We start from the raw sequence: 7,901 nt of genomic DNA, 5'->3' as shown, positions 1-7,901 counted from the left end.
TAATACACTTGGCCTAATGTATCCCTTGTCAAGCATTTCCTTTAACAACAACTTCAACTCTAACAACTTTGGAGTGCTCATCCTGTATGGTGCTTTTGATGTTGGTGCTGCCCCTGGTACCAAATCAATAAAAAATCATACTTACTTGTGAGGCGGAAACTCTAAAATCTCTACGGGAAAAAAATCCTGAAACTTTTGTAAAACTGGGTACCTACTCAAAAAATATTCATCCTCAGCTTCCTTACCTTTGTCGATAGAAATATGCCCTACAAATAACACACACACTTTTCTGCGACTGCACTTGGCCTGCATAGCTGTCACCATCCTAGCATAGCTATCACCATCCTAGCTAATGTGGCTTTCTTCTTTACCTATAAGACTCTTGGTTCCCCATTGTCATCCAAGCACTCAATGGATTTGTCATAACAATACACCTTGGTCCTGTCAAGATATAACCAATCCATACCCAAGAGCATACTATACTATCCCAACGAAAATAAATTCATATCCACTAATGTAGACATACCATTCAACTCAAATGCACAAGCTCTTAGCCAATGATGAAATATTTTCTTTGTACATGTAGCCAACTGCACTAACCAAGACTCTGCATGCACTTCTTTATTCAAACCACACTTATCCAACAATTCAGGACTAACATAAATATAATTATATCTATGGTCAATAAAAATAGAAAAAACTTGATCACGAACCTTACCGTTCATTTCAATTAGATTCTTGATGGTCTGCCTGTCTATTATCTAGTGTTTCATAGATATGAGGAGCTCTTTGACCAGCATCCCTAATAGTCTGCGTCTCCTATGCACTATATATCTAAGGCCTACCACCCTGATTCTGTGGAAAATCTCTCTTGAGATGATCCTTATTGCATATCTGACACTCCAAATGCCCAGTACCATCTAACCTCTATGTTGTTGTTGTGACCCACGTCCCTGTCTAGATGCATTGAACTTCTTTTGTGGTGCCACATTTTCTTTCTCTTCTGCATTTCGAGGCCTTGTTCTTTTTGGTTGGCATTTACCTTTACCTTTATCTTTCCCTTTCCATCCTTGCTTAGATTCATTCTTATGCTTCTACTGCTCATAGCAATGCTTAAATTTCCCAATAACTTCCTTAAGTGACCGAGGCTCATCATAATCAATCTTATCTCTAAATGCTAATGGAAAACCATGAAAAATCGTTGAACTTTATCCTTCTCATATTTAAGATACGATACATACCTCAATAGTTCCAGGAACTTAGTCGTGTACTCTTCATCTATCATTGATCCCATCTTTAGCTCATAGAAATTTTGTCCTTACTATCGTAGTACCTTTCTAACAAGCACTTCTTCCTTAAAATCCTCTTGAACTCATGCCGACTCAAGTCCTCTATCCTGATGTCTCTGACCCACTTCACATCTTCCCACCAGATATTTGATTTACCTCTTAGGCTAGAGTTAGCTAATCTTCCCTTCATATTATCTGTGTAGTTATGAAACTTGAAAAACTTCTTCATACTAAGTATCCAAGCCTTTGCATCTTCCAGTTTTTTCAAATATCCATCAAAAGTAGGTGGTTTTGCTTTCTTAAATTAATCTGGAAAGTATCCCCTATCACTCCCCCTATAAGGATGATAACGATGATGCTCATAATGCCTATCAGAACCAGAACTAGAGTAGTACCTGTGTCCATCACCTCTCCTATCCAGAGTATCCAACAACCTTCCATCTCTCACTATGCCATCTCTATCTAACTTGTGACTACCATGAGTGTTACCGCGAAATCTAGTGTCTATTCAAAACTGCTAGTCCCACTAAGACAGGTAGCTATCTTAGAAACAAACAGACTAAAGTCACTTGCGGTTTCCTTTACGAGAGATAGATGAGAAAGAAGCAGAGAGTACCAACCTCAGTCTTTTGCTTGGCTCCTTGCTTGTTTCCTTTCCCCTTCAACAGAATCTTGCCACTGCTTCCTTACTTGTCCCGCTTCAAAGAGCACTTGTAGAGTCACAACAGCATAATACCATCAAAGAATAAAGATCTATCACTGTAAACAATATAGGATCAAATATATATTGACCATACAAATGCATATATTAACACAATATTCAGAGATACACAAGAATATGGAGGAAAACTCAAATAGCTTTATTGATAAAAGTAGTAGAAGAGAAACCTCATACAAAGCAAGATCACCCAACAATGTCTTCAAAGAGAAACCAGCAGCACCTCTTTGAAAATTACCAAATTCCAACCTCTGGATCTCTAGGATGAGGGATCCATATATAGATATTTGCAGGGGGGTGAGTCAGCTTCTTAGATTTTGATTAGTGTCATCTCTCTGATAGTTCTTGGTTCCACTTGGAGATTTCATGATATCTTTCTCATCCTTGGGCGAATTCAGGGAGGCAAGTGTCAAATGTGCAGCTTCTAGAAGATTCTCGGGGTCTCCACCTTGCAAACTGCTTGTGCCATTTGTCTGCTCTCGCTCATCGTACCCTACAGAAGGGCTTTCCAGTATGCATCGCACTTTTTACATGTGGCAGGTGAGATGCATCACACCCTTTGCACTAGGCAGTCTGTATGGTCATGATTTGACCAGTTCTGAGTGGTTTTTCATGGAAAACTTCTGGGAGATGATGTAATCAGTTGACCTTGCTCCTTTAGGGTATGAAACAACACTTTTAGGGACTTAGAAGCCCTTGCTTTATGGACATATGTGATTGGGGTTGCAATGCCCAAATATGTCTATAACAGTTGCCCCCTAAAGCATGAGGTCTTAAATCTTTTGATGTCGGGTGAAATGCTTTATAATGAGGATATGAGGTTTTTTGAACTGGAAAGTGACCTATAATAAGATACAATACAATACATTATCTTCATAATATTTTCATGATTTAGCTGAGGTGGGCATTCCCATGATCAGCTTGATAAATTCATTTTCATGTACATAGGACAGACAACAGTCTGTGTGTAGACTGATGATTCTGGTAGAGCCATCATCCCTTAGTTTGGATGATTATCTGTGCATCAATGATGTACATTCGATGTCCTTATTTTCCTGAACATATCGTAGCCCGGATAGATTAAACTATATCCATGATATTCAAAACTCGTTCAATCTTCGCCCGAAAGTACAAGTCGATCCATGTGAAAAGATGTTCTGATGTCGAACATGGAAGGACATCGCCTGATTACCAGCCAATGATGTAAGTTGTTAACAGGTGTGAGAGGAATCACCGATGATGATGATGACCCTCAAGGTACTGTTGTACAATTCACGTGGTGTGAATACATGAGTCGATGTCAAACACCACGCAAAATCTTTCGGTCGAAGGCCATTAATGTAAACCTGTCGCCGGAAGTGAGAAACTTGCCATTGAGGCATGCAAGCTTCAAAGTACTGAAAGGGTTGTCCCTGGGTCAGCTTCTTGGATAATGAGCTGATGTCGACAAGAAGTAACTCGTCGTAGGAGGGCATTAATGGATCCCACATCTACAACACGGAATGGAGCAAATGATTTTGTAGATGTGAAAACGATCTGATGATACAAGGTTTAGGGTGGCGGTCATGAAAGAATGAAGCGTGAAGGTATTGCAGCAGATGAGACACAAGCTGGGTAGGTGAATTCTCTAAGTGACTTCTCTTGAACATATCAGTGACACTGAAATAGATTGGTAGCGTTAACCCCAAAAGTGGATGGTACAATGGACCAATGGTGATATGATCGGTGAACGGAATAATCCAACCCGACTCAATCATGGTGATGGAGTGAAAGTGTCATGTTCAAGAGTGGCCTGCTACCAATAAAGTTTCTTCAAGATTTTTCCCAATTTTCCCCAGTAATTTCTGACCAGTACCTCTTTATTTTTGTCAAGCTTGAGGAGGATAACATATTCTTGTTCTATAATTTTCCCTTTGGGCAAACCCGTCGCTATGTTTTAACGAGCCTAGCGACAATGAAACTCGCTCTTGTTTGAATGGGCAAGTTTGTCGCTATTGTTTTAATGGGTTTAACGACAAGGATATCTCGGTCCTTTTCAATTTTAGAGAGTCTGAAAAGAGATGGAAAGGAAACTCCAATATTCCTTTTTCATAGTATAATCCCTTAAGTCCGAAAAATTATAAAACAATGCGAAAGGGATGAATTTTTGATAGTTTTAATGATCCGAACAAGACAAACGCTTGATATTTTTGTGTAATAATCCCTCAGGTCCAAAAATATTAAAATCTAGAGGAGGGATGGCACTTCCAATCACTTTAGCGAGCTAGAGAGGCCAATTTCTCGGCAATATTTTCATATTTTACGAGTCAGATGAAAAGAGCTTAAAGCAGACTCGTTTTTGAGGAACGAGTAATATTTCGGGTAGTAGCTGGTTCCAGGTGAGGGTTGGAACTTTCTAATCACGGCAATGTTAAGAAGATGGCTAACAGAATCACTCGTCGCAGTTGTTCCTCAAAAGGGGTAAACAATCAAATGGAGGCGAATGATTGGCTAAAACAGAGTGGAGGTGATAGTAAGAACACGACCAAGGCTCAAAAGCTGATGATAATGCGTTCACAATGGTTATTTATTGAAGGTGGGTTCATTTTTTAATGAGCTTAAACTCTGGTGGAACATATGCTCATTGCTAGGTTTAATTTTTAATGAGCTTGAACTTCGCATAAAACTACTCATGCCAGTCATATAATAAGGATGTCTCATCGATAAGTTCATTTTTTAGGGAGCTTGCACCATTCGAAATTTTGCTCTGACTCCTTTTATTATGTAAGCTAGGAATGACCAATCCTATGAGTTTAAAGGGTTAAGAACCTACAAACTAAGAAAATAAATGGTTGCTTTTCACTTTCATGCAAAAAGGTTTGCATGCCCCCAGGTATAGCAAAGTAGAGTTTCGAGGTTACCTTTCAATTTGCAAATAGAACACTTGCTCTGTCGGGAACGACATACCCAGGTTACCCTTCAATTTGTAGAAAAAACACTCGCTTTGTCGGGAAAGGCATACCTTCTGATGGAGGTATCTTATTCTAGTCTAATCCCATTTTCCGAAACAGACGGGTGTGTCAGAGTAGTCATATATCCTCTGCAGAAACCTACCCTATACCCAAAGTTTTTCTGTCGAAGAAGACCAGGGTGCATGCCCCTTGGGTTTTAGTCACCACCACCGAATCACTCGTGCTCATCAGGTGGACGGACTGGAGATTGATGAGACATTCCCTGCGCAAAAAGACCAGTTAGGGATGGCACTTGACTATTAGTTATGTGTGAACCGAGGAATGAAAGCTGGTCTACGAGCTAGACCACTCTGCCTTCATGCAGAAAACACATCACTCGAAAGAGTGAGGAAACAATAGCTCCCATGCTATAAATGTAGTCGCGGCCAAGGAGTAGATTGTAATCTAAAGGTGCTTGGACTACCATTACGTCCAGATAAACGGTTTTCCTTCTCAAAGTTATAAGCAAATTCGGAAGGACCCCTAACAGTCGACTGGTTCCTTTGTTGAAGCTTGTCAGATATCGCATCTCAGGCAAAAGCGATGGTGAACCAAGCACTTTCAAAGTAGTTGAGGAAAGGATACTCATAGAAGCCCCTTAATCTATGATGGTACCAACCATGACCATTTTTTAAGTTTTCCCTATGATTCAGAATGGTACATTAGATGGTAAACGAGATTTGCCTAGTAGATTCCAATCGAAGGAGACAACTAGGTTGCTTGGAGGTGGGACCGAATAAACGGCCAGATACATCTCCAACGTACTTCCTTCCTGTGGTAAAGGAATGGGTAGATTGCCTCCATGTTCATCGGAGTCTGTGTTTACGAAAAGAATTTGAACGGTGTCATTCTCATTCTCTTTGGTGACTGTATCATCTGAAGGTAAATCCTCTTAAGACAAAATGGGGTCGACTGCCATCTCGATCTGTTTAATTTGGTCTGATGTGGACTCAGAGGGTTTATCTTCAATGATAGGTGCTTCGATCGACAACAAAGGTGCGTCAGTCATATTTTCAACTAGCAATGGATTCAGCAAGAGTTTCTTGTATCCAGGATGGAGTCGTTGCGGTGATGCAGGATGGTTATCCAAGACTCTTTTAGCTTCATCCAGGAAGGGACAACGGTGGAGGGCATGATCGCCTTCACACAGTCTGCAAGGAAATTTATATCTTCCTTTCTTTCCAGTGAATTCGTTTTCACTAGTTGACGGTGTACTCTCAACATGATCATCAGAAGTTGATGACACCAGATTGTGCAAGCGGGGAGGCCAGTCCCTTAAGATCCGTGGGATGTAAGGACAATCTCGTTGATAGTAGTCCCCTTTGCCAATGACACATGGAGATTTAGGTTTGGATGGTGCAGTGTGTGGATTTTCGCTAGACGATGTACGATTGGCCCTTTTTGTCGTTGGCTCCTTCTTCTTCTTCTCCTTCCCTTTCTTCTTCTTCTCAGTTACTTGGTTTTTAGTTTTACTATCTTCACCAAGTGAAGAGGAAGAAGGAGAGGGAGAAAAAAACAAAGTAGAAGGTTGGGGGGTAACTCTAGTATCATCTAGTTGCTGATTTGATTGCTTAGGAATCACGGTGCTTTGAATGACAGAGATCGAGAAAAGCCATACCGGTAGGCCAATTGTTAGTCCTGGAAGGGACAATGTGGCCATATGAGGTGCACCAACATCTCCCCAAGAGGAGAAAGGACTAGGATTTCCCCCAAGGGGAAATCCTTGGTTGGTGGACTCCATTTTCTCAACCTAAGATCAATGAGGGAAGAGTGACGTTATTCTGATTAAAATAAATTTTAGACGCTTTGACACAACTTTCTTTTTCAATTTTTAAGAGTTGAGAAAAAGCTAAAGATGACTCTAGTCACATTCGATTTTTAATGAGCCTGAAGTGACAAGTGCTCAGATGAACCTTTTCCTTTAAGGAGTTTGAAAAGGAATGAAAGAGACTACTCTGGAAATATAGACAGAGGGATTACCAAACCAATCGCAAAACTGCAGAATACTTTTTAAAGTACGGTAGTCAATCTTCCTGAATGTTGTGTTCAGTGCATTGCGATCGATAGGGTGGCAGACACAGCTTCCTAAGGATAAAGGATATAGCCTATTGTGGTATCCCAATATATACTCGACGGTACATGGGAGCACAAGTCCGTATTGGCACTTGTCGTCTCAAAGAGGAGGAATCACCCAACCTATGATGAAAGTGACAGTTACCAGGCTTTATGACGCCGAAATATGTCTCTAGCCTAGACTTCTAGACGTTGTGCGTTAGGTTCCAAAGCGTTTTTATGTTCATTGAATTTATTTTATAGCTGATCTTTCTTAAGAATTTTTCCTTTAAGGTTCACCTCGTGATGTAGATATACAACTCCTAAATGTGCAATCTAAGATGATAAACAGTCGTTTACTCTTCTTTTTGCAATGAAAATCATAGCTACTAAGGAAAGAGAAACAAAATCCTTTCAACATAGAGCAGAGAGCACACACTAGATGCACTGTCCTAAATCAAAATCAACAAGCAGTATAAATGCAAATGCACATGCATGTATTTGTTTTCTGCTTTCTTAATGTGCGAATGACAAAAAGAATGCTAAGTACAAATCTGAATTATATCTTCTTTCAAAGCGACAGTACTAACGAATTTCTTTGTGATTTTGAATTTAAAACTGCTTTTGACACTTGAAATACTATTAATTCAGATCAAATACAAGAGTAACAGTGTAATCGACTATCATAAAGAGAAGGATTCTTTTCCTTGACTGAAAACGGCACTTGCGACACTTTCAAATCAAAAGAAAACGGTTCGATTAAGCTACTATTTTGTAAATGAGAACTGTGAATGGCAAAAAATACACAAAAACATTCACAAATCTTTATACAATGGAGGCTAGATGATGCAA

This window comes from Pinus tabuliformis, chromosome 4_2, assembly GCF_031772625.1.
Source record: "Pinus tabuliformis cultivar Carrire ecotype Pingquan chromosome 4_2, CPIR1, whole genome shotgun sequence".
Taxonomy (NCBI): Eukaryota; Viridiplantae; Streptophyta; class Pinopsida; order Pinales; family Pinaceae; genus Pinus; species Pinus tabuliformis.
The sequence above is the reverse complement of the archived record's forward strand: the minus strand, read 5'-3'. Positions refer to the sequence as shown.